Here is a 26701-nt window from a genome sequence, read left to right as displayed (position 1 = left end):
GGGACCAGGGTTTGAATCCCGCCATGGCAGATGGGGGAATTCGAATTCAATTAAAAAAATCTGGAATTAAGAATCTCCTGATGTCCATGAAATCATTGTCAATTGTCAGAAAAATCCATCTGGTTCACTAATGTTCTTTAGGGAAGGAAATCTGCCGTCATTACCTGGTCTGGCCTATATGTGACTCCAGAACCACAGCAATGTGGTTGACTCTCAACTGCCCGCTGATCAAGTGCAATTAGGGATGGGCAATAAATGTTGGCCCAGCCAGCGATGCCCATGTCCCATGAATGATTAGAAGAAAATGAACCTTGAGCTGTTAGGTTTTCCATCAAGCAAGTCCAATGTGAGGCTCCTACACTGAACAGTCACCTCCCCTTCTATCCCGTCTCTGTTAAATCTGGAAATGAGCAGGGTGGGGTGGAATTGAGAGTTTAGAACTTTAACATCTTACCTCAGCCTTTTTGGGGGAAATAAAGTCAGAAATGGAACAGGAATGTTGGGTTTAAAGATCTTGAGTCAGATCTTGAGCCTGCACTCTCCATATGTGTGAGATCACTGTGGGGGGGGGGGGGGGGGGGGGGGGGGGGGGGACTCAAAATCCGGCAAAAAACCCAAAATCGCAATTTCACCGGCAAGATCGCAAATTTTGATTTTCCCCACTCCTCACCAGTGACGTAAAAGTAAAGTTTATTTATTAGTGTCACAAGTAGGCTTACATTAACACTGCAATGAAGTTACTGTGAAAATCCCCGAGTCGCCACACTCCGGCGGCTGTTCGGGTACACTGAGGGGGAATTTAGCATGGCCAATACACCTAACCAGCACGTCTTTCGGACTGTGAAAGGAAATCGGAGCACCCGGAGGAAACCCATGCAGACACAGGGAGAACATGCAAACTCCACACAGACAGTGACCCAAGCCAGGAATCGAACCCAGGTCCCTGACGCTGTGAGGTAGCAGTGCTAACCATTGTGCCACCGGCCCCCCCTAGACGTAATCACATTCATGGCCATAATGAGCGTGAACCTGATTTGAATAGATTTTAATAAATTTGCATCTGTTTATCTCACCAAATTACTTCCCCCCACCCCCCCCCCAGTAAATGCTAATACCTCGTGGATGTGACATCAAGTTGATGAGGGTCTCAACAGGTTCACCCAAATATAAACCCGTGGAAGGGATATCTGCGGGAGCACAAAGGTCGGTATAGCCCCCAGGGTAGAGGAGCGTGGTCAGGCAGAGCCCCGACAATGCTCCATGTCACTTCCCCAGCACAGGCTTGAGGGTGGTTGGGGATTGGGATGCCAGTGACGATGAGCGAGGATGGGGATGGAAATTATGATGACGGTAGGGAGGGCGATAGTTGATGCCGGCGATGGAAATGGGAGGCGTGGAGGGGAAGGGGAAGTTGCTGATGATCTGGGTGGGTGGTGGGAGATGGTGGTGGGGAGAGGGGGGAAAGGAATATTGGCGAAGATCATGGAGGAGTGGGGGGGAGATGGTTAATGGTTGATGCTAGCGATGATCCTGGGGGGTTGGGGTGGGGGGAACGGGGGAGCTTTGTGTTCCAATCAGGGCACCCTTTAAAGATGGCACCCCAATCTCAGTGGAAATCTTTCCCGGCTCCATGAGTCCCTGCCTCGCCAGAGTGACGGTGCAAACCACGCCCACTCGCTTTTTCTCATCGTTGAAGGAACACGATCTGGAGAGAAAACCAGCCAGTGGAGCTGGAGAACTTCACATCAAGTTTCTCGCCAGAACTGACACTTAGCCAATTTCTGGTAAGATTGCAACCCCCGTCCCCTCATCATTTGACACTAGGAAGACGTAAGGTACAAGTGCGGAATAAATGGAAACAGCTTTCAGCTGCCTCGGAGACAAAGAGCCATTGTAAGTGGGAACTGATAGATGTGTATAATACATCTACATATGGTAAGGGAGTGAGTAAATGGAAGCAGACAGTATTAATGGACGGGGCTAAGTAATGCTTCATGCTTCAGTTAAATGTATGAAAGAGTTGTGTTTAGTACTAGGTTTTAAGCAGAGGGAGAACACATTGATCAATATATAATCAATCTGTACAACAAAAGGGCTGATGTCTTGCAATTATGGATTACTGATAGACAGCCTCATTATACAAAGGATTGTCATTGGTATAATAGATGATCAGAACAGAGCCAAGTTACCAATCGAGTCTAGACGGAGAGCAGCTGATATCTGTAGAACAGCAGACGACAGCAGAATGCAGCGAGACACTTATTGAATGCTGGAATTGCCATCAATAACAGGTCGAGTCCAGATGTCACTTACTATACACAGTGAAAGAGAAATGGATCAGCTGGTCAATGGCACCCTGCCGATTGGAAATTCTGTAGAGTCATAGAGTCATAGAGGTCTACAGCATGGAAACAGGCCCTTCGGCCCAACTTGTCCATGCCGCCCTTTTTTTTTGAAACCCCTAAGCTAATCCCAATAGCCCCCATTTGGCCCATATCCCTCTATACCCATGTAACTATCTAAATGCTTTTTAAAATATAAAATTGTACCCGCCTCTACTACTACCTCTGGCAGCTTGTTCCAGACACTCACCACCCTCTGTGTGAAAACATTACCCCTCTGGCCACATTTGTATCTCTCCCCTCTCACTTTAAACCTATGCCCTCTGGTTTTAGACTCCCCTACCTTTGGGAAAAGATATTGACTATCTAGCTGATCTATGCCCCTCATTATTTTATAGACCTCTATAAGGTCACCCCTCAGCCTCCTACGCTCCAGAGAAAAAAGTCCCAGTCCATTCAGCCTCTCCTTATAACTCAATCCATCAAATCCCGGTAGCATCCCAGTAAATCTTTTCTGCACTCTCTCTAGTTTAATAATATCCTTTCGAAAAACAGGGTGACCAGAATTGCACACAATATTCCAAGTGTGGCCTTACCAATGTCTTGTACAACTTCAACAAGATGTCCCAACTCCTGTATTCAATGTTCTGACCGATGAAATCAAGCATGCCGAATGCCTTCTTCACCACTCTGTCCGCCTGTGACTCCACTTTCAAGGAGCTATGGACATGTACCCCTAGATCTCTTGATTCTGTAACTCTCTCCAACGCCCTACCATTAACTGAGTAAGTCCTGCCCTGGTTCAATCTACCACAATGCATCACCTCGCATTTATCTAAATCAAACTCCATCTGCCATTTGTCAGCCCATTGGCCAATTGATCAAGATCCCGTTGCAATTGGAGATAACTTTCCTCACTGTCCACTGTGCCACCAATCTTGGTGTCATCTGCAAACTTACTAACCATGCCTCCTATATTCTGATACAGGGAATCGCAGAGTGGGAGATGCCCAATGTGCGGCCAAATATCTACAAACTTGATTACCAAATACAATTAGCTCAATTATGAAGAGCCAAAGAAAATTTTGCAAGATATATGTTGGGAATGTGATGAAACTTTCTCTTTCTGCATGTGCAGGTATGACTGCAGTAACACATCAGGAGGCTCAACACCATCCAGGACAAAGTCTTCTTTTATTCATTCGTGGGATATGGGTGTTGCTGGCTGATGTGGAGATGCCGGCGTTGGACTGGGGTGAACACAGTAAGAAGTCTCACAACACCAGGTTAAAGTCCAACAGGTTTATTTGGTAGCAAATACCATAAGCTTTCGGAGCGCTGCCCCTTCGTCAGATGGAGTGGAAATCTGCTCTCAAACAGTGCACAGAGACACAAAATCAAGTTGCAGAATACTGATTAGAATGCGAATCCCTACAGCCAGCCAGGTCTTAAAGGTACAGACAATGTGGGTGGAGGGAGCATTCAACACAGGTTAAAGAGATGTGTATTGTCTCCAGACAGAACCGCTCGTGAGATTCTGCAAGCCCAGGAGGCAAGCTGTGGGGGTTACTGATAATGTGACATAAATCCAACATCCCGGTTTAGGCCGTCCTCATGTGTGCGGAACTTGGCTATCAGTTTCTGCTCAGCGACTCTGTGCTGTCGTGTGTCATGAAGGCCGCCTTGGAGAACGCTTACCTGTCTGTCTCACTAGCTGTTCTGTCTGGAGACAATACACATCTCTTTAACCTGTGTTTAATGTTCCCTCCACCCACATTGTCTGTACCTTTAAGACCTGGCTGGCTGTAGGGATTCGCATTCTTATCAGTGATGCGCGATATAACTCACGAGGCTAGAGATGCTCGAGGAAATAAAGGCTTTTATTGACTACTACAATAGAGCTACCATATATAATACACGATCCCAGACTGAGGGGTCCCAGACAGAGCAGTGACCTTTATACCTCTCCCAGGAGGCGGAGCCCGACTGGGATGTACCATAATAACTATATTACAGGTAGAACAGCCCAACCCTAACCCCAACGGTAACATATAGAACAGCCCAACCCTAACCCTAACAGTAACATATATACAGACTCATAGTACTGGCCAGACCCTGGCTCAGTACTACCTGATGGGAACCAACGATGTTTCACCACAATCAGTATTCTGCAACTTGATTTTGTGTCTGTTTGCACTGTTTGAGAGCACATTTCCACTCCATCTGACGAAGGAGCAGCGCTCCGAAAGCTTATGGTATTTGCTACCAAATAAACCTGTTGGACTTTAACCTGGTGTTGTGAGACTTCTTACTGTGTTGCTGGCTGGCCAGCATTTATTGCCCATCCCTAGTTGCCTAAGAGCGGTTTAGAGTCAACTACATTTGATTTGATTTATTATTGTCACATTTATTAGTATGCAGTGAAAAGTATTGTTTCTTGCGCGCTATACAGACAAAGCATACCGTTCATAGCGAAGAAAACGAGAGAGTGCAGAATGTTAGTGTTACAGTCATAGCTATTGTACCTGTTCATTGCTGTGGCTCTGGAGTCACATGTAAGCCAGACCAGGTAAGGACTGCAAATTTCCATCCCTAAAAAACATTAGTGAACCAGATGGGTTTTTCCAACAATTGACAATGGTTTAATGGCCATCAGTAGATTCTTAATTCCAGATATTTTTTATTGAATTCAAGTTCCACCATCTGCTGTGTTGAGATTGAAACCCAGGTCCCCAGAACATTATCTGAGTTTCTGGATTAATAGTCTAGCGAAAATCCCACTAGGCCATCGCCTTACTGAAGTGACTCGCAGCCCCATAGACCACCTCAAACTTCCACTCCCTCCACCATGGCACTTGGTCACTGCATTGAATATCAACGACAAGATTCACCACTGGAAAGCAAACAATAGCACTTTTCCTTTCATCCCAATGCCCTTTGCAGCCAGAGAAGTACCTTTGAAGTGTAAAGGTAAAGTCGCCTTAGTCCCAGATGGCCACTTAACCTGAGGATCACCACACCTCAGGTGAGGGGCAAGGTTGTGCAGGCTGAGACTTCATGAATAACCCCAGTCAGTACAGGAATTGAATCTATGCTGTGGCAACACTCTGCATCAGTAACCAGCTCTCCTGTCAATGGAACTAAACTGACCTCCAGTTTTGAAGTGTAGTCAGTGTTCTGATGTAAGAAGCCTGCCTGCTAATTTATGCACTGCAAGATCCCATAATCAGCAGTGTGGCAATGATCAGATTTACTAATATCCTTTAGGAAAGGAAATCTGCCATCCTTACCCGGTCTGGCCTACATGTGAGTCCAGAGCCACAGCAATATGATTGACTCTCAACTGCCCTCCAAGGGTAACTAGGGATGGGCAATAAATGCTGGCCAGCCAGCAACACCCATGTCCCATAAATGAATAAAAAAAAGATAATCTGTCTCTTGCAATATTGATTGAAGGAAAAATATTAGCAGCACACCGGGGATAACTTTTGTTCAGAATTGTTTAATTGGATCTTTCACATCCACTTGACAGGGCTGACAAGGCCTGAGGGTAACATCTAATCAGGAAGATGGCACCTCCCAATGCTTTCGTGGAGTGATAGCCAAGATTTCTGTTCTCAAGTGCTGGAATGGGATTTGAACTCAAAACCTTCAGACTCAGAGACAAGGTGCTATGCTCAAATGCACAACTGATGTCCGCCCAGGGCCCTTTGACAGCAGTTCCCAAAATTAGACAGAAGAGAAAAGAGCAGCAAGGTGCATGGGTGCAAGTTCCCTCCAAGTCAAGCACCATTCCGAATTGGTCCCATATTTTGATTTGATTTGATTTATTTTTGTCACATGTATTGGTATACAATGAAAAGTATTGTTTCTTGCGCACTATACAGCCAAAGCATACCGTTCATAGAGAAGGAAAGGAGAGAGTGCAGAATGTAATGTTACAATCATAGCTAGGGTGTAGAGAAAGATCAACTTAATGCAAGGTAGGTCCATTCAAAAGTCGTGCAGACTCCGCACAGACAGTGACCCAAGCTGTGAATCAAAGCCAGGTCCCTGAGGCAGCAGTGCTAACCCCTGTGCCACCCCTTTTCAATGAGGTTTCTGTCATGTGCAGTGAACCAAAGTTAGAAACAGGAAGCTTGGAGGCACAGCTGAGCATTTATTGCCCATCCCTGAGGGTGGGATATTGCACATCCCAGAATGGTTGACGAGGGAAGGGCCGTGGATGTTGTCTATAGGGACTTTAGTAAAGCGTTTGACAAAGTCCCTCATGGTAGGCTGGTGAAAAAGGTTGGATCTCATGGGATAAAGGGGGAGGTGGCTAGATGGGTGGAGAACTGGCTTGGTCACAGAAGACAGAGGGTGGTAGTGGAAGGGTCTTTTTCTGGCTGGAGGCCTGTGACTAGTGGTGTTCCGCAGGGCTCTGTATTGGGACCTCTGCTGTTTGTGATTTATATAAACGATCTGGAAGAAGGTGTAACTGGGGTGATCAGTAAGTTTGCGGATGACACAAAATTGGCAGGACTTGCAGATAGTGAGGAGCATTGTCAGAAGCTACAGAAGGATATAGATAGGCTGGAAATTTGGGCAAAGAAATGGCAGATGGAGTTCAATCCTGATAAATGCGAAGTGATGCATTTTGGTAGAAATAATGTAGGGAGGAGCTATACGATAAATGGCAGAACCATAAAGGGTGTAGATACGCAGAGGTTCCTGGGGGTGCAAGTCCACAGATCCTTGAAGGTGATGTCACAGGTGGAGAAGGTGGTGAAGAAGGCATATGGCATGCTTGCCTTTATAGGACGGGGCATAGAGTATAAAAGTTGGGGTCTGATGTTGCAGATGTATAGAACGTTGGTTCGGCCGTATTTGGAATACTGCGTCCAGTTCTGGTCGCCACACTACCAGAAGGACGTGGAGGCTTTGGAGAGAGTACAGAGGAGGTTTACCAAGATGTTGCCTGGTATGGAGGGGCTTGGTTATGAGGAGAGATTGGGTAAACTGGGGTTGTTCTCCCTGGAAAGACGGAGGATGAGGGGAGACTTAATAGAGGTGTATAAAATTATGAAAGGCATAGATAGGGTGAACGGTGGGAAGCTTTTCCCCAGGTCGGTGGTGACGTTCACGAGGGGTCATAGGTTCAAGGTGAAGGGGGGGAGGTTTAACACAGATATCAGAAGGACATATTTTACACAGAGGGTGGTGGGGGCCTGGAATGCGCTGCCAGGCAAGGTGGTGGAGGCGGACACACTGAGAACGTTTAAGACTTATCTAGATAGCCATATGAACGGAGTGGGAATGGAGGGATACAAAAGAATGGTCTAGTTTGGACCAGGGAGTGGCACGGGCTTGGAGGGCCGAAGGGCCTGTTCCTGTGCTGTATTGTTCTTTGTTCTTTGTTCTTTGAATTTTAAGAGTCAACTACATTGCTGTGACTCTGAAGTCACATGTAGGCCAGACCAGGTAAGGACAAACAGATTTCCTTTCCTGAAGGACATTAGTGAACCAGATGGGTTTTCCTGACAATCGACAATGGTTTCATGGTCATCATTAGACTTTTAATTCCAGACTTTTATTGAATTCAAATTTCACCATCTGCCACGGTGGGATTTGAACCCAGGATCTCAGAGCATTACCCTGGGTCTCTGGATTGCTAGCCCAGTGAAAATACCACTACGCCACTGCCTCCCTGGGGAAGGGAGGGGAGGTCTGGTTGGTGGTCGGGGTTGATTTCTGATTACTGGGTTTGGTAGGGTAGATGGTGACCAGATGGCTGTCCCTGGCCCACAAGCAGTGCTGGAAAGGCAGGTACCACATTTCACTTCCAATGACTCTCTGGGATTTTGGAGGTTTTGGAAACCAGAGCGACTATAGTAAAGAATAGATTTTCTTCTAAAAATGCAAGGCACATAGCGCCCTTACAATATTTATTTGAGTCTCGGGATAGGGAAGCTTTACTGCAATGCAATTGTATAGGGTGGTGGTGAGGGCACACCTGGAGTATTGTGTCCTTATCTGAGGAAGGATGTCCTTGATTTGGAGGGAGTACAGTGAAGGTTTACCAGGCTGATTCCTGAGAGACTAGGTCAGTTGAGATTATATTCACTGGAATTTAAAAGAGTGAGAGGGGATCTCATAGAAACTTATAAAATTCTAACAGGATTAGGCAGAATACATTGAGAAAGAAATTTCCCAATGTTGAGGAAGTCCAGAATTAGGGGTCATAGTTTGAGGATAAGGGGTAAACCTTTTAGAACTGAGATGAGGAGAAACTTCTTCACCTCGAGGCTGGTGAATATGTAGAATTCACTACCACATAGTGTAGTTGAGGCCAAAACGTCTGATTTCAAGAAGAAATTGGATATATCTCTTGGGGCTAAAGGGATCAACTGATATGGGAGGGAAGGGGGAATCAGGATATTGAATTTGATGATTAGCCATGATCAAAATGAATGGCGAAGCAGGCTCAAAGGGCCGAATGGCCTGCTCCTGCTTCTAGTTTCTCTGTTTCTAACCTGGAGATTGGTCACCCATTCCTCATCCCACCTCCATTGACACGGGCAGTGGATGGGTTGAGATGAGTTATGTCCCAGTTTTAGAAATTCATATAGTAGAGGAGCTGGGATCCAAGATTATTGTATTAGAGTACTGGGGTCTGGATTACTGTATTAGACTCATAAGAACATAAGAACAAGGAGCAGGAACCATCTGGCCCCTCGAGCCTGCTCCGCCATTCAATAAAGCTGATCTTATTGTGGACTCAGCTCCACTTACCCGCCCGCTCACCATAACCCTTAATTCCTTTACTGTTCAAAAATTTATCTATCCTTGCCTTAAAAACATTCAATGAGTTAGCCTCAACTGCTTCACTGGGCAGGGAATTCCACAGATTCACAACCCTTTGTGTGAAGAAGTTCCTCCTCAACTCCGTCCTAAATCTGATCCCCTTTATTTTGAGGCTATGCCCCCTAGTTCAAGTTTCACCCGCCAGTGGAAACAACTTCCCTGCTTCTATCTTATCTATTCCCTTCATAATCTTATATGTTTCTATAAGATCTCCCCTCATTCTTCTGAATTCCAATGAGTATAGCCCCAGCCTACTCAGTCTCTCCTCAAAAGCCAACCCTCTCCTCCGGAATCAACCTAATGAATCTCCTCTGCACCCCCTCCAGTGCCAGTATATCCTTTCTCAAGTAAGGAGACCAAAACTGCACACAGTACTCCAGGTGTGGCCTCACCAGCACCTTATACAGCTGCAATGTAACCTTGCTCTTTTTAAACTCCATCCCTCTAGCAATAAAGGACAAAATTCCATTTGCCTTCTTAATTACCTGCCGCACCTGCAAACCAACTCCTTGAGATTCCTGCACAAGGACACCCAGGTCCCTCTGCACAGCAGCACGCTGCAATTTTTTACCATTTAAATAATAGTCCATTTTGCTGTTATTCCTACCAAAATGGATGACCTCACATTTACCAACATTGTACTCCATCTGCCAGACCCTCGCCCACTCACTTAGATTATCTATATCCCTTTGCAGACTTTCAGCGTCCTCTGCACACAGTCAGTGGGGCCTGATTTATCATATCAGAGTAGGTGGGGTCTGCACTATGTTATTTATTCACTGAACTCACTTGTGATGTATTACTGTCAAATGTCCAGTGTGTAACATTGCATGAAACATGCTTCTCCTAGTCAGATTGATAACCTCAGTGTGAAACCTCCCTTTTCGCCAAAAGTAAATGAAACAAGCGCCTTTTCTCATCCCTTCCGAAGCTGTCGGGACAGAAACACTCTCGTAGATATCTTATTCCACTGAGTACAGCAGAGTGGATACAAAACGGGTGAGTACACACTGTCAGAGTGAAGGATGGGGTCCGTCAGTCACATAATGCCGGCCGATATTAATTTCAGTAATAACTTGTCACCGGGTGAGAAATAGATTCCGCAAGTAATAACAATGCAGAAAACTGCACCTTTGGGGAAGGGAATAGCGCAGAATAAATGGTCAGCATTCGCGGATGTTTCCCCGCAAATGAATGGTATGAAAAATATTATCCATTAAATCGATGTGTCCAGAGGCATTTCGAAATAAATTTAACAAGCCAAAGATGTTGGTAAAAAAAAATAAGCGAGATCTTGAGGGCAATGGAAAGCCAACAGTTTGGCAGATACAAATGTGTCATTCAGCAATGTCTGACAGATGAGGAACACAGTATTTTTAAAAATTCTTATTTGGGGCCTTTTATTTCTCTCCTTCGCTCAGTCAGTTCCCCTGTTGGTCTGTCGACTGCACATTAGAGCTGTAAGTAAGACTAGCCTCCATATTTCAAGGGGTGCATCAGAATATGGGGCTTGCGGTTCAGATATCGAACTAAGGAGAGATGAATATTTTTTAGACCTGCGAGCTCAAAGGTGCCCAGTCCCAGGCTGCCTGCAGAATCCATTTAAAAGTGAAATCCAGGGCATCCACGGAGACCAACTCCCTGTTTCTAATCGTATTGAGGTCTGTAGACAAGAGGAAGCATTTCGATGCGATTGAGCCTGGAAAATGATTTCCTCCGACGCATTCGAGAACCGGAGGGCATGATCACAAAATGAGAACCAGGCCTTCCAGCAGGGAAATTAGGAGGAGGCAATGACCCAGTGGTCACTCAATGTTTGGGCCATTCAATGGCTAATAGCTGGGTCACTCAATGTCTGGGTCACTCGATGGCTAATGGCTGGATCACTCCATGGCTAATGGCTGGGTCATTCGTTGGCTAATGGCTGGGTCATTCAATGGCTGGCTCACTCCATGGCTAATGACTGGGTCACTCCATGGCTAATGACTGGGTCATTCCGTGGTTAATGGTTGGGTCACTCCATGGCTAATGGCTGGGGCACGCCATGGATAATGGCTAGGTTACTCAGTAGCTAATGACTGGGTCACCAAATGGCTGGATCACTCAATGGCTGGGTCAATCAATGGCTAATCGTTGGGTCACTCAATGGTTAATAGCTGGGTCACTCAATGGCTGCATCACTCAAAGGCTAGTGGCTGGGTCGAATGTTTCCAATGTTCTGTGTTATGGGGATAAGGCGGGAAAGTGGAGTTGAGGATGATCACATCCGATCAGCCATGAACTCATTGATTGGCGGAGCAGACTCAATGGGCCGAATGGCCGACTGCTCCTATGTCTTATGAGCCATTCATTTTCTGCTTTCAATTGTTCTTTCTTCTTCAGCGCTGAATTTAAATTGTAGTATCCTTTTAATTTACATCTCCATGACTGTGAGGTAAGACTGGCGAGAGTTGGTGATAGTGCCTTCCGTCTGAGAGAAATAGTCTGTCCTTACAGAGGGACATAGATAAGCTGCAGAGCTGGGCTGAGAGGTGGCAAATGGAGTTTAATGCGGAAAAGTGTGAGGTGATTCACTTTGAAAGGAGTAACAGGATTACAGAGTACTGGGCTAATGGTAAGATACTTGGTAGTGTGGATGAACAGAGGGATCTGGGTGTCCATGTGCATAGATCCCTGAAAGTTGGCACCAAGGTTGATAGGGTTGTTAAGAAGGCATACGGTGTGTTTGCTTTTATTAGTAGAGGGATTGAGTTTTGGAGCCATGAGGTCATGCTGCAACTGTACAAAACTCTGGTGCGGCCGCACTTGGAGTATTGCGTACAGTTCTGGTCGCCGCATTATAGGAAAGATGTGGAAGCGTTGGAAAGGGTGCAGAGGAGATTTACCAGGATGTTGCCTGGTATGGTGGGAAGATCGTATGAGGAAAGGCTGAGGGACTTGAGATTGTTTTTGTTAGAGAGAAGAAGGTTAAGAGGTGACTTAATAGAGGCATACAAGATGATCAGAGGATTAGATAGGGTGGATAGTGAGAGCCTTTTTCCTCAGATGGTGATGGCTAACACAAGGGGACATAGCTTTAAATTGAGGGGTGAGAGATATAGGACAGATGTTAGAGGTAGGTTCTTTACTCAGATAGTAGAAAGGGCGTGGAATGCCCTGTCTGCAGCAGTAGTGGACTCGTCAACCTTAAGAGCATTCAAATGGTTATTGGATAAACATATGGATGATATTGGAATAGTATAGATTAGAGGGGCTTTAGATTGGTTTCACTGGTCGGCGCAACATCGAGGGCCAAAGGGCCTGTACTGCGCTGTAATGTTCTATGTTCTATGTTCTGTATATAGAACAATAATTTCACACAGCGGGGGAATCCAACATTTAGATTGTTTCCCTGTGGGAACATGAAGGAAAATTTAAAGGAGAATTAAAGCACAGTAACAGTGAGATTGGGCTGCAGACTTATAAGGGTAACAAGCTGCATTTTGTGTTAATTCTGATTGTCACTCATTGTAACCCAAACTATTAGCAGTGATGTAAGAATGCACCATAAACAGCATCAGAATTTCCTTCTTTATTCTTTCACAGGATGTGGGCGTCACAAGACAAGGTCAGCATTTGTTGCCCATCCCTAATTGGCACAGTGGTTAGCACTGCTGCCTCACAGCGCCAGGGACCCGGGTTCGATTCCTGGCTTGGGTCACTGTCTGTGTGGAGTTTGCACGTTCTCCCCGTGCTTGCGTGGGTTTCCTCCGAGTGCTCCGGTTTCCTTCCACAGTCTGAAAGGTGCACTGATTAGGTGCATTGACCCGAACAGGCGCTGGAATGTGGCGACTAGGGGAATTTCACAGGAACTTCATTGCAGTGTTAATGTAAGCCTTACTTATGACTAATAAATAAACTTTAAACTTTACCTTGAATTGCCTGTCTTGCTAGGCCACTTCAGAGTGCATTGAAGAGTCACCCACGTTGCCGTGGGTCTGGAGTCACATGTAGGTAGGTAACAATGGCAGATTTCCTCCCCTAAAGGCCATTAGTGAAGTAGATAGGTTTTTATAACAATCAATGATAGTTTCATGGTCACTGTTACTGAAGCTAGTTTTTATATTCCAGATTTATTCACTGAATTTTAATTCCACCAGCTGCCATAGTGGTGGGAGTTGAACCTGTATCCCCAAAAGCTTTAGGCTGGGTCTTTGGAAATCACCACACTGCCAACATCTCCCCAAAAATAACTGCATTAGCATGAGCAATGGAGGAAGATAAATCAATTCTTATGGAGCGAATGTTCTGTAGTTTGCAGGAGTGAGGGCGGGGCATGACAGGGTGGGGTGAATCATCAAATTCAGTATCCTGATCACATTTATCCATGTTATGCTGCATCTGCCATGTAGATGCCCACACATTCAGCCTGTCCAAATCACATTGAAGGATCTCTGCATCCTCCTCACAGCTCACTCTCCCACCCAACTTTGTATCATCTGCAGATTTGAAGATGATACATTTAGTTCCCTCTTCCAAATCATTAATATATAATGTGAACAGTTGGGGTCCTAGCACAGATCCCTGCAGTACCCACTAGTCAATGCCTGCCAATCAGAGAAAGACCCATTTATGCCAACTCTTTGCTCCCTATCTGCTAACCAGCTTTCTATCCATCTCAAGACATTACCTGCAATCCCATGCTTGATTAATTGCCCGCATTTGGTCCATATCCCTCTATACCCATCATACCCATGTAACTATCTAAATGCTTTTTAAAAGACAAAATTGTACCCACCTCTACTACTACCTCTGACAGCTTGTTCCAGACACTCACCACCCTCTGTGTGAAAAAAATGCCCCTCTGGATACTTTTATATCTCTCCCCTCTCACCTTAAACCTATGCCCTCTAGTTTTAGACTCCCCTACCTTTGGGAAAAGATATTGACTATCTAGCTGATCTGTGCCCCTCATTATTTTATAGACCTCTATAAGTTCACCCCTCAGCCTCCTACACTCCAGAAAAAAAATTCCCGTTGTATCCAGCCTCACCTTATAACTCAATCCATCAAGTCCCAGTAGCATCCTCGTAAATTTTTTCTGCACTCTTTCTAGTTTAATAATATCCTTTCTATAATAGGGTGACCAGAATTGCACACAGTATTCCAAGTGTGGCCTTACCAATGTCTTGTACAACTTCAACAAGACATTCCAACTCCTGTATTTAATGTTCTGACCGATGAAACCAAGCATGCCAAATGCCTTCTTCACCACTCTGTCCACCTGTGACTCCACTTTCAAGGAGCTATGAACATGTACCCCTAGATCTCTTTGTTCTGTAACTCTCCCCAACGCCCTACTATTAACTGAGTAAATCCTGCCCCTATCTACATCTTCTTGTAGCCCAAGACACTCCGCCTCACTGTTAACTACCCAGCCAATCTTTGTGTCATCTGCAAACTTACCAATTCTACCCCCCACATAGTCATCTATGTCATTTATATAAATGGCGAATGATAATGAGCAAAGATGGAGCCAGTTGAATTTCTATAGCATCTTTAACAACCTCAGGGTGTCCTGAAGTGCTTTATAACCAAGGTGCTTTTCAACAGTACCCGCCGTTGGAATATAGGAAGCTGTCAATTTATGCACAGCAAGGTCCCACAAACAACAATCTAAATGACAATCATAGCCCAGAAATAAAGCTAGAGAGAGATTGCCCCCTTTTGTAAGAGAGGTTGAGGGACGGAAGGCAGCATTAATCCATTTTTTTTTAAGCCTATTGTCTTCCCAGCTGGAACTCAGATCTGTGATTTGGACAGCTGTCTTTTCTGAGGGTGTTTCACAGTTACGGAGTAATACGCAGAAGTAACAGTGGGTGGCACAGTGGTTAGCACTGCCGCCTCACAGCTCCAGCGACCGGAGTTTGATTCCAGCCTTAGGTCACTGTCTGTGTGGAGTTTGCAAGTTCTCCCTGTGTCTGTGTGGGTTTCCTCCGGGTGCTCTGAGCTCCTCCCACACTCCAAAGATGTGCAGGTTAAGCGGACTGGCCATGATAAATTGTCCCTCAGTGTCATAAGATGTATAAGTTAGGGGGATTAATGGGGTAAACAGGTGGGGTATGAGGATAAATGTTCTGTTGGAGAGCTGGTGCAGACTCAATGGGCCGAATGGCCTACTTTTGCACTGTAGCGATTCTATGATTAGCAGGATTATGGGGATAGGGCGGGGCATGGGCCTGGATAAGATGCTCTTCAGAGAGTCAGTGCAGACTCGATGGGCTGAATGGCCTCTGCTATTATGAATTTACGAAAGAAACAGCCACTCGACTTAACCATCAGCTTCAGGTAAGCAAATGGTTTCAGTCACATTTGTCCACCTTTCCCCCCATATCCCTTCCACCATACTTTCCTCCATCCAGCTACACAGTCCAATCTTGAACGTTGATATATTTTCTGCCACCAATCACTGACCCCGATGATGGAAAGCTATATCAATAATTTTATGGTTTTCTGATTGTATGTTTGAGAAATGCCTTGGGATGTTTCATCGACAATAAAAACGCCTTGTTGAACTGCATTTGCTATGAAGCATTTTGCAACATCCTCAGGTCGAGAAAGATGCTACATAAATGTAAGTTTTTTCTTTTATGTTGACAATGAAAAATGTTTTATGATGATGAAGAAAATGAAAGTGCCACATAAAATACTGAGAGGAAAGCAAAACACGGCGGCTATTGAAGTTAAAAAACAAAACAGAAAATACTTGGTCTTTTTTTTAGTACAGTCATGGGATTTGAGTGTTGCTGGAAAAGCCAGCATTAATATTGATCATCCCAAATTGTCCTTCAGAAGTTGATAGTGAACTGCCTTCCACAAATACTGCAATTCGGCATGTCCGCTGCATCTCTCACCAGCTTTTACAGATGCACCATAGAAAGCATTCTTTCTGGTTGTATCACAGCTTGGTATGGCCCCTGCTCTGACCCAAGGCCGCAAGAAACTACAAAAGATCGTGAATGTAGCCCAATCCATCAGGCAAACCAGCCTCCCTTCCATTGACTCTGTCTACACTCCCCGCTGCCTCGGCAAAGCAGCCAGCATAATTAAGGACCCCACGCACCTCGGACGTACTTTCTTCCATGTTCTTCCGTTGGGAAAAAAAATACAAAAGTCTGAGGTCACGTACCAACTGACTCAAGAACAGCTTCTTCCCTGCTGCCATCAGACCTTTGAATGGACCTACCTTATTTTAAGTTGATCTTTTTGTACACCGCAGCTATGACTGTAACACTACATTCTGCACCCTCTCCTTTCCTTCTCCATGAACGGTATGCTTTATCTGTACAGCATGCAAGAAACAATACTTTTCACTGTATACCAGTGCTTGTGACAATAATAAATCAAATCAAATCATTGGGGGAAGTAAGTCTGTGGTTTTTTATTCGTTCATGGGATGTGGGCATCGTTGGCTAAGCCAGCATTTATTGCCCATCCCTGAGGCCACTTAGGCATCAACCACATTGCTGTGGATCCGGAGTAGCATGTAGGCCAGACCAGGTAAGGATGATAGATTTCCTTTCCTAAAGGACATTGGTGAATCAGATGGGTTTTTACGACAATCAACAATGGTTTCATTGTCCAGATTTTTACGCAATTCAAATTTCTGCCTTGGTGGGATTCAAACCCAGGTCTCCAGAGCATTACCCTAGGTCTCTGGATTGCTAGCCCAGTGACAATACCACTGCGCCACCACCTCCCCAGTGTTGCAGAGTAATGTGTGAGCGTAGAGACCTTAGATAGTAAAATAGGTTGCAAACAGACCCGGTGCAAGGGGAATGGGCCTGTTCGAGCAGATTGTTTTTTTTTAAGTTAAAGTTCTGAGTTTATTTATTAGTCTCAAGTAAGGCTTACATTAATACTGCAATTAAGTTACGGTGAAAATCTCCTAGTCGCCACACTCCGGCGCTTGTTCGGGTACACTGAGGGAGAATTTAGCATGGCCAATACACCTAACCAGCATGTCTTTCAGTCTGTGGGAGGAAACCGAAGCACCTGGAGGAAACCCACGCAGACACGGGGAGAACATGCAGGCTCTGCACAGACAGTGACCCGAGCTGCAAATCGAACCCGGGTCCCTGATGCTGTGAGGCAGCAGTGATAACCACTGTGCCACCGTGTTTTTCAACATACACAAATGCAACATGATGTGCTTGCGTTGAGACAAACTTCATGCGAATGCTAACCGTACAGACGTTTTCCAGGTTTCTCATCAAGGGAGATAATTATCATATATGTATCTTTGAAGGTCTATGACTAGTTTCACAAGACCAATTATGAAAGCAAATAAATTGCTAGGATATATTGCCAAAATGATAAATTTATAAATTTAATAAAACAGTGGCACAGTTAGCATTGCTGCCTCACAGCGCCAGGGACTCAGGTTCAATTCCAGCCTCGGGTCACTGTCTGTGCGGAATCTGCACATTCTCCCCAGGTCTGCCTGGGTTTCCTCCGGGTGCTCCGGTTTCCTCCCACAGTCCAAAAAGATGTACTGGTTCAGTTAATTGGCCATGCTAAATTGCCCTTTACTGTCAGGGGTATTAGCAGGGTAAGTATGTGGGGTTGCAGGGATAGGGCCTGGGTGGGATTGTTGGCTCAATGGGCCAAATGGCCTCTTTCTGCACTGTGGAGATTCCATGATTCTAAAACAGGAAGCACTCCTTTTTACAAAGTTTAGAACACTATGCCCAGTTTTGGTCCTCGAATGTGGCGGGGAAATATAGAAGGCTGGAAAAGTTCCAGAAGATTAGAAGGACTGGTTTAAAGGTATTAGTTATCAGGACAGACTCAGACAGGTGGACTAGTTGCTTTGGAGGCTTCGAGGAGATGTTGCAGCCTTTAAAATAATGAAAGGATTAGACCCAGTCCAAACAGCATAGGCTGTTTGAGTGAGACGGCTTAGGGAAGGCCAGGGAACATAAGTAAAGGTTACAATATAAAAATGAAAGTAGGGGTGATACGGTGGCACAGTGGTTAGCACTGCTGCCTCACAGCACCAGGGACCCAGGTTCAATTCCCGGCTTGGGTCACTGTCTGTACGGAGTCTGCTTATTCTCCCATATCTGCGGGTTTCCTCCGGGTTCTCCGGTTTCCTTCCACAGTCCGAAGATTGCAGGTTAGGTTGAGTGGCCCCTTAGTGTCAGGGGGATTAGGGTAAATACTTGGGGTTATGGGAATAGGGTCTGGGTGGGATTGTTGTCGGTGCAGACTCGATGGGCTGAATGGCCTCCTTTTGTATTGTCGGGAATCTATGAGAATACTATGGATGCTGGAAATATGAAGTTAAACACAGAAAATGCTGGAAAAACACAGCAGATCTGGCAGCATCTGGAGAGAGAAACAGAGTTAACGTTTCAAGTCCATTTGTCTCTTCTTCAGGGCTGAAGAAAGGTAGAAATGTGATGTATTATATAGGAGAGGAGTGGAGGTAGTCATAATAGAAAGTATGGGATAGGTCAGAGCTAAGGAGAGGTTGCCAAAGATGACATGAACACAATATAAAGTGATTGTTAATGATAGCATTAAAGACTAAAGAAGGTACAGATGGTGGCACAATGTAGTATAAATAGTAGAATGTGTTACTAGGAGGACAAAGGTCAGCGCTCAGAGAAAGCAAAACTAAAGAACAGATGACAAGTGGCCCTCTGGGGGAGAGGGGGGTTTGCTTTGGGATAAACAAAGAAAACAAAAACAAAGTGGTCAAGGTAGAAGGGAAACTGTGTACAGTTGTTGCTGAGCCCTGAGGGCTGTAATGCACCTAATCGGAAGATAAGGTGATGTTCGTCCAGTTTGCGTTGGGCTTCACTGGAACACTGAAGTAGGCCAAGGATGGACATGTGGCCATAAGACATAGGAGCAGAATTAGGCCACTTGGCCCATCGAGTCTGCTCCACCATTCAATCATGGCTGCTATTTTTCTCATTCCCATTCTCCTGATTTTTCCCCATAACCCCTGATCCTTTTATTAATCAAGAACCTATCAATCTCTGTCTTAAAGACACTCAATGACCTGGCCTCCACAGCCTTCTGCGGCAAAGAGTTCTACAGATTCACCACTCTCTGGCTGAAGAAATTCCTCCTCATTTCTGTTTTAAAGGATCGTCCCTTTAGCCTGAGGTTGTGCACTCTGGTTCTAGTTTTTCCAATAGCAGAAACATCCTCTCCATGTCCACTCTATCCAGGCTTCGCAGCATCCTGTAAGTTTCAATAAGATCCTCCCTCATCCTTCTAAACTCCAACGAGTACAGACCCAGAGTCCTCAACCGTTCCTCATACGACAAGCTCTTCATTCTAGCAGCCATAAATGCAAGGTGCTGAGTTAAAATGGCAAGAGACAGGAAGGTTGGCATCATGCTCGTGGACTGAGTGAAGGTATTCCACAAAGTGGTCACCCTGTCTGCATTTAATCTCCCCAATATAGAGAAGAATGCATTGGGAGCAGCGAGTACAACAGACCAAATTGAAAAAGGTACAAGAGAAATAATGCTTCACCTGAAAAGAGAGTTTGGAGCCTTGAATGGTGAGGTGGGAGGAGGTAAAGGAGCAAGTGATGTACCTCTGCGATGGCAAGGGGCAAGTGCAGTGGGACAAGGATGGGGAACCAAGAGAGAAATTGCTGGAAAATCTTGGCAGGTCTGGCAGCATCTGTAAGATGACCCAAGGGTCATCTGGACTCGAAATGTCAGCTCTTTTCTCTCCTTACAGATGCTGCCAGACCTGCCGAGATTTTCCAGCAATTCTCTCTTGGTTTCAGGTTCCAGCATCCGCAATAATTTGCTTTTATGGAAAAGGATGGGGAGTTGACATGATGGAGGAGTGGACAAGAGGGAGTGGTCCCTGCAGAATGCTAATGGAGGAGGTGCAGGGGGGGTGATGAAGGGAGATGTATTTAGTGGTGACATCATGCTGGAGTTGGTGCAAATGGCGGATGATGATCCTTGGAATGCGGAGGCTGATGGAGTGAAAAGTGAGGGTGGGAGGGGAGTGGGGGTGCCTATCAGAGTTCTGGGAGGGAAGGGAGGGGGGTGAGTGCTGGGGTACAGAAGATGAGTTGGACGTGGTTGAGAGCCTTGTCAGCCACAGCGGGGGGAATCCTCGGTTGAGGAAAAAGGCAGACATGTCCGAAGCACTGTTTTTGAAGGTGGGATCATCGGAACAGATGCTGCGGAGGGAGAAAAACTGGGAGAATGGGATGGTGACCTTTCGGGATATGGAGATGCCGGCGTTGGACTGGGGTTGGACTTCCCGACCTTTCGGGAAGCAGGATGCGAGGAGCTGTAGTCGAGGTAGCTGTGCCAGTCAGTAAGGACTCCAGCCCATTTTGGAGACCAGGAGCTTGATCAACAAATGGGAAGTTCTAAACTGGGCAGATAAATGCACGGCCAAAATTGGGGAGGCACAAAAGGGTAGGATTGGAGGAGGATAGAGATGTCAGAGAGCTATTGGGCAGGAGGAGGTCACAGAGATCAGGAGGGGAGAAGCCATGGAGGAACTTAGAAACAAGGATGAGAATTTTAAAATCAACATGTTGAACTATAAGGAGAGGCTGGACTAACTAGTGTTGTTTTCTCTGGAGCAGTGGAGGCTGAGGGGAGACCTGATAGAAGTCTATAAAATTATGAGAGGCATAGATAGGGTTGACAGTCAGAATCTTTTTCCCAGAGTTGAAATATCTAATACTAGGGGCCATGCACCTAAGGTCAGAGGGGGAAAGATCAAAGGAGATGTGAAGGGGCAAGTTTTTTACACAGAGAATGGGAGGTGTTGGACTGCACTGCCAGGGTGTGGTGGTGCAGGCAGATACAATAGGTGTGTTTAAAGGGCTTGTAGATAAGCACATGATTTTGCAAGGAAAAGAGGGATATGGCCCAAGGGCAGGCAGAAGGGATTAGTTTAATTTGGTGTCATGCTCGGCACAACATCATGGACCAAAGGGCCTCTTCGTGTGCGGTACTGTTCTATGTTTTATAAACATGGAGGTGATGTAGATCAGTGAGCACTTAGAAGAGATGAGATGGATAGAATTCAAATATCTGAATAGGGAAGATAGGTTGTGTCATCAGCTACTGGGATCTCCTGGTCTCTTTGGGGATCAGAGGAAGAGTTTCTGTCCTAAACTGACCTCAGGATGTATTTTCTGATCTTCAGCTTCTTCCGAATTTCCTTACTGCGGTGAGAAGGTGCGGTTGGGCGGAAGTGGAGGGGTGCTGGCAGTGAGATGAATCTGGAAGTTACATCAAAGTCGACTTTAAACTGATATCCTGTCTGCCTGATAAGGTGGATCTTGAAGACGGTAAGAGCTAGACCTGTGAAAAGATAGGCTTTCTTTATCGGAAACTTCGCTGAGATGTTTGTGTTGTGATATATTTCTGGATTTAAGAAGAATAAAATATTAAAAGATAAAACCATGCGTACATACAATATAAATCACCAGCACACACGCGTCAGTCTCTCATGCACCTGCAATCATTCACACAGTCAGTTATAAAATTTCTCATTCAAATCAGTCACAGATTCACACACACACATAGACACACACACACACACACACACACACACACATAGACACACACACACATAGACACACACACACACATAGACACATACACACACATAGACACACACACACATAGACACACACACACACGCATAGACACACACACACATAGACACACACTCAGACACACACATAGACACACATAGACACACACACACACAGACACACACACATAGACACACACACATAGACACACACACGCACACATAGACACACACACACACACACATAGACACACACGCACACACACACATAGACACACACACACATACACACAGACACACACACACATAGACACACACTCAGACACACACACACACAGACACACACACATAGACACACACACGTAGACACACACACACACATAGACACACACACACACATAGACACACACTCACAGACACACACACATAGACACACACACATAGACACACACACGCACACATAGACACACACACATGCACACACACACATAGACACACACACACACACATAGACACACACACACATAGATACACACACACACATGCACGCACACATAGACACACACACACACATAGACACACACGCACACACACACACGCACACACAGACACACACACACACATAGACACACACACACACATAGACACACACACACGCACAGACACACACGCACACAAAGACACACATACACACAGACACACACACATAGACAAAAACACACATGCATAGACACACACACATAGATACACAGATTCAGAGACACACACTCACACACACACACATAGACACACACACACACACACATAGACACACACACATTTGGACACACACATGCATAGTCACACACACATATAGGCACTCACAGACACACCCTCACATACACAGTCTACACACACACCCACACACACACACATAGTCTACACACACACACACACACACACAGTCACACACAAAATCAATTATACTTTCAGTGATACAGCTAATTCCCTAAGCAAGGCAACAAGCAGGCAAAAGACAAACTTCTCTATGCAATGTTCAAGAGTGACCCATGATTGATCACCCTGCAGTCCTCCCATTATGCTGCATCATACTTCAGCAGCCACTAAAGCAGCCCATTTTGCTGGACACAGCAGTATAACAAAGCACAGTGCCACCCACATTCACTCTGCTGTTTGTGCCAGATTTTGTTTTAAAAAGCAAGTTGCTTTCTTTTAACTTTGCTTCTTTTTTCTCTCCCTTTTGTTCCTTTGGTCCCATCTTCTGCATGGGACATTAAACTGACAGCCCGGCTGCCCCTTGCAGCTGCAGGCAAAAGATCCCACATCACTAATTCAAACAGGGGAGATTTCCCCCCAGTGCCCTGACCGACATTTATTCCCTCAGCTAACATCACATGGAAAGCGTAAGTGGGGGGGAAATTCTGGCTTCCCTGCTGCGTGTTTCTCGTGGCGGGAGGCGGGAGGCGGTGCCTTATTGGCCACCGGTGGAATCTTCTGATCCCATCACTGTGAATGGTGTGATGATACTGCGTTAATAATGATTGAGGAGGACTGTTTTAAGATTCTTACAACCATTCACGCCAGTGGGATTCTCTGGTCCTGCTGTAGTGAACGGCGATTTGACTGGGCAGCAAATTATCTGACCTCGCTGCAGTGGGGGCAGGACGCGAATGGCCGGTAAGATCGATCCCTCAGTGTTTTGTTACCAACAGTCGGTTTGTCTGGTAGGAATACAACAGATGCTGGAAAGCAGGATATTTACTCCTTTTAGCCATATAAGTGATATTTAGCAGAAGGATTAATGAGCTTTTGTTTACCAAAGAAAACAACCCTTGGGGTGCTTTTTTGATTGAAGTAATGGAAAAGTAAGTTAGGTCAACAGGATCATATAGTCACATGATACCAGAAATGGGAGGAGCTAGGTTTGTAGCTGAAAAAAGCAGCTTTCCGAGTTCAGTTGCTGGAGAGGGCTGTTTAAAAATAAAAGCCTCCAAGCAGCTCTCTCTCTACAAAATCCCCCTGAAGCCCCAAAGCTGTTACAAAGATTAAAGCAAGTATGCCTAGATCTGCTAACTGTTTTTAAAGTGGGGTCTAAGTCAATAAGAGAAATATTGCTCAATTGGATCTGAATAGTAATAAGTTAGAAGTTGTTTCTTCTCATGTTTAAAGAGTTAAACTGTTTCATTTTGTTAGAGTTATGCTTAAACTGTGTTATGAATAAAACTTGTTTTGTTAAGAAGAGCCCACACAACCTCCCCTTTACAAGACCATGTTGCCTATTGCTATTCTCTTCCAGAATGAGTAAATCCTGTCCCTAAGAATCTTCTCCAATAATTTCCCCACCACTGATGTAAGGCTCACACGCCAGTAATTTCCCGGATTCTCTCTTCTGCCCTTCTTAAACAGAGGAACAATGTTAGCTACTCTCCAATCTTCTTTTACCTTACCCTGCTATTCCCCCTGACATTAAGGGGCAATTTAGCATGACCAATCAACCTAACCTGCACATCTTTGGACTGTGGGATGAAACCCAAGCACCCGAAGAAAACCCACACAGACACAGGGAGAACGTGCAGACTCTACACAGGCAGTGACCCAAGGCCGGAATTGAACCCAGGTCCCTGGCGCTGGGAGGCAGCAGTGCTAACCACTGTGCCACTGTGCCACCCATCAGATCAGTCATGATCTCATTCAATGGCGGAGCAGACACAATAGGCTAAATACTTCTGCTCCTAAATCTTATGCTCTTATTAAAATTACTTCACCGGCTCTCAGTCACATTGGGATGTCCTGAAATCGTGAAAGATGCCATGGAATTGCAAGTCTTTCTCTTTTTCTCCAGGTTATGCATCGTTTATTGCCGATAATGATAGTGATACTGTCCTGGACAACCAATACAAGACATTGCAAAGGGGCCTCTTGATGATGTGGCTGGCTTTTGTGCTAACACATATATTCACTGAGGAGGAGACATGTTCCCTTTTCACGCAATATCTACACTTAGGTCCACATGGACCGAATCGTAGATTGATCGAATTATATCATTCACATGATACAGCACAGAAAACAATTCAGCTGTTGCTCTTTTGCCAGCTATTCGAAAGAGCTGTCCAATTAATTCCGCTCATCTGCTCTTTCCCTGTAACCCTGTATTTCTTTCCCTTTAAAGTATTCTTCCAATTTTCTTTTGATTGCAAATTGTGTCTCTGCTTTCACTACCCTTTCAAACAGTGCGTTCCAGATCACAACAACTCGATGTGGAAAATAATGTTTCTTCATGTTGCCTCCAGTTCTTCAACCAATCACCTTAAATCTGTTTCCTGGGTTACCATCACTCCTGCTCCTGAAGACAGTTTTACCTTTATTTAGTCTATCAAACTACATCACGATTTAAACATCTCTATCGCATGTTCTTAATCTGCTCTGCTTTAAAGAGAGCAACTCCAACTCCTTCACCCAAAGAGTGGTGAGCCTGTGGAATTCATTACCACAGGAAGTAGTTGATACCAAAATATTGAATATATTCAAGAGGCGGCTGGATATAATATTTCATGCGAATGGGATCAAAGGTTATGGGGAAAAAGCAGGACAAGGCTATTGAGTTGGATGATCAGCCATGGTCGTGATGAATGGCAGAGCAGGCTTGAAGGGCCAAATGGCCTCCTTCTGCTCCTATCTTCTTTCTTTCTATATTTCATCAGTGTCTCCACATAACTGAACTCCCTCAACCCTGGTACCATTCCATTAAACCCCTAGTAGTAGCCTCTCTCAGATCTTGATATACTTCCTAAAGTTTGAAGCCCAGAATCAGATACAACTGAAGCTTATCATGCGGTTTGATAAAGTTTAGGGTAATCTCCTTGTTCTTGTACTCTGTTCCTCTATTTATGAAGCCTAGAATCCCAGCCCATATTCTCTGGCCTCCCTTCAGCGATTTTCTCGGCAGTGGGAGGCGGCGCACCATTTGCCGGCAGTGGGATCCTCTGATGCCGCCATTGTCATTGGCAATTCCCATTAAAGTCCCCCCGCACCGCCCTGGAAACCCATGGCTGGAGGTGCACCACCAGCAGGACTGGAGAATCCCACTGGCATGAAGTTCTGGAGAATTCCATGCTCCAGGTCTATCCCAGCGATGGCCGTGCCCTTCCCTTCTCTGCAATCTCCTCCAACCACACAGCCCTTCTGGCCTCTTGTGCATTCCCACTTTTCATTGCTCCACCATTGGTGGCTCTGCCTTCAGTTGCTTAGGCCCCAATCTCTGGAATAACCTCCCTAAACCTCTCCGTTTCTCATCCCTGTTTTCCTCCTTTAAGACACCCTTTAAAACCTTTCTAAGAACATAAGAAATAGGAGCAGGAGTAGGCCATCTAGCCCCTCGAGCCTGCCCCGCCATTCAATAAGATCATGGCTGATCTGACGTGGATCAGTACCACTTACCCGCCTGATCCCCATAACCCTTAATTCCCTTACCGCTCAGGAATCCATCCATCCGCGCTTTAAACATATTCAGCGAGGTAGCCTCCACCACCTCAGTGGGCAGAGAATTCCAGAGATTCACCACCCTCTGGGAGAAGAAGTTCCTCCTCAACTCTGTTTTAAACCGACCCCCCTTTATTTTGAGGCTGTGTCCTCTAGTTTTAACTTCCTTACTAAGTGGAAAGCATCTCTCCGCCTCCACCGTATCCAGCCCCCGCATTATCTTATAAGTCTCCATAAGATCCCCCCTCATCCTTCTAAACTCCAACGAGTACAAACCCAATCTCCTCAGCCTCTCCTCATAATCCAAACCCCTCATCTCCGGTATCAACCTGGTGAACCTTCTCTGCACTCCCTCCAATGCCAATATATCCTTCTCTTTGACCAAGGCCCTTGGTCATCTCAACTAACGTCTCCTTATGTAGTTCAGCGTCAGATTCAATTTTATATAATCC

Source organism: Mustelus asterias, chromosome 1, assembly GCF_964213995.1.
Source record: "Mustelus asterias chromosome 1, sMusAst1.hap1.1, whole genome shotgun sequence".
Lineage (NCBI taxonomy): Eukaryota > Metazoa > Chordata > Chondrichthyes > Carcharhiniformes > Triakidae > Mustelus > Mustelus asterias.
This window is presented reverse-complemented; position numbering follows the sequence as displayed.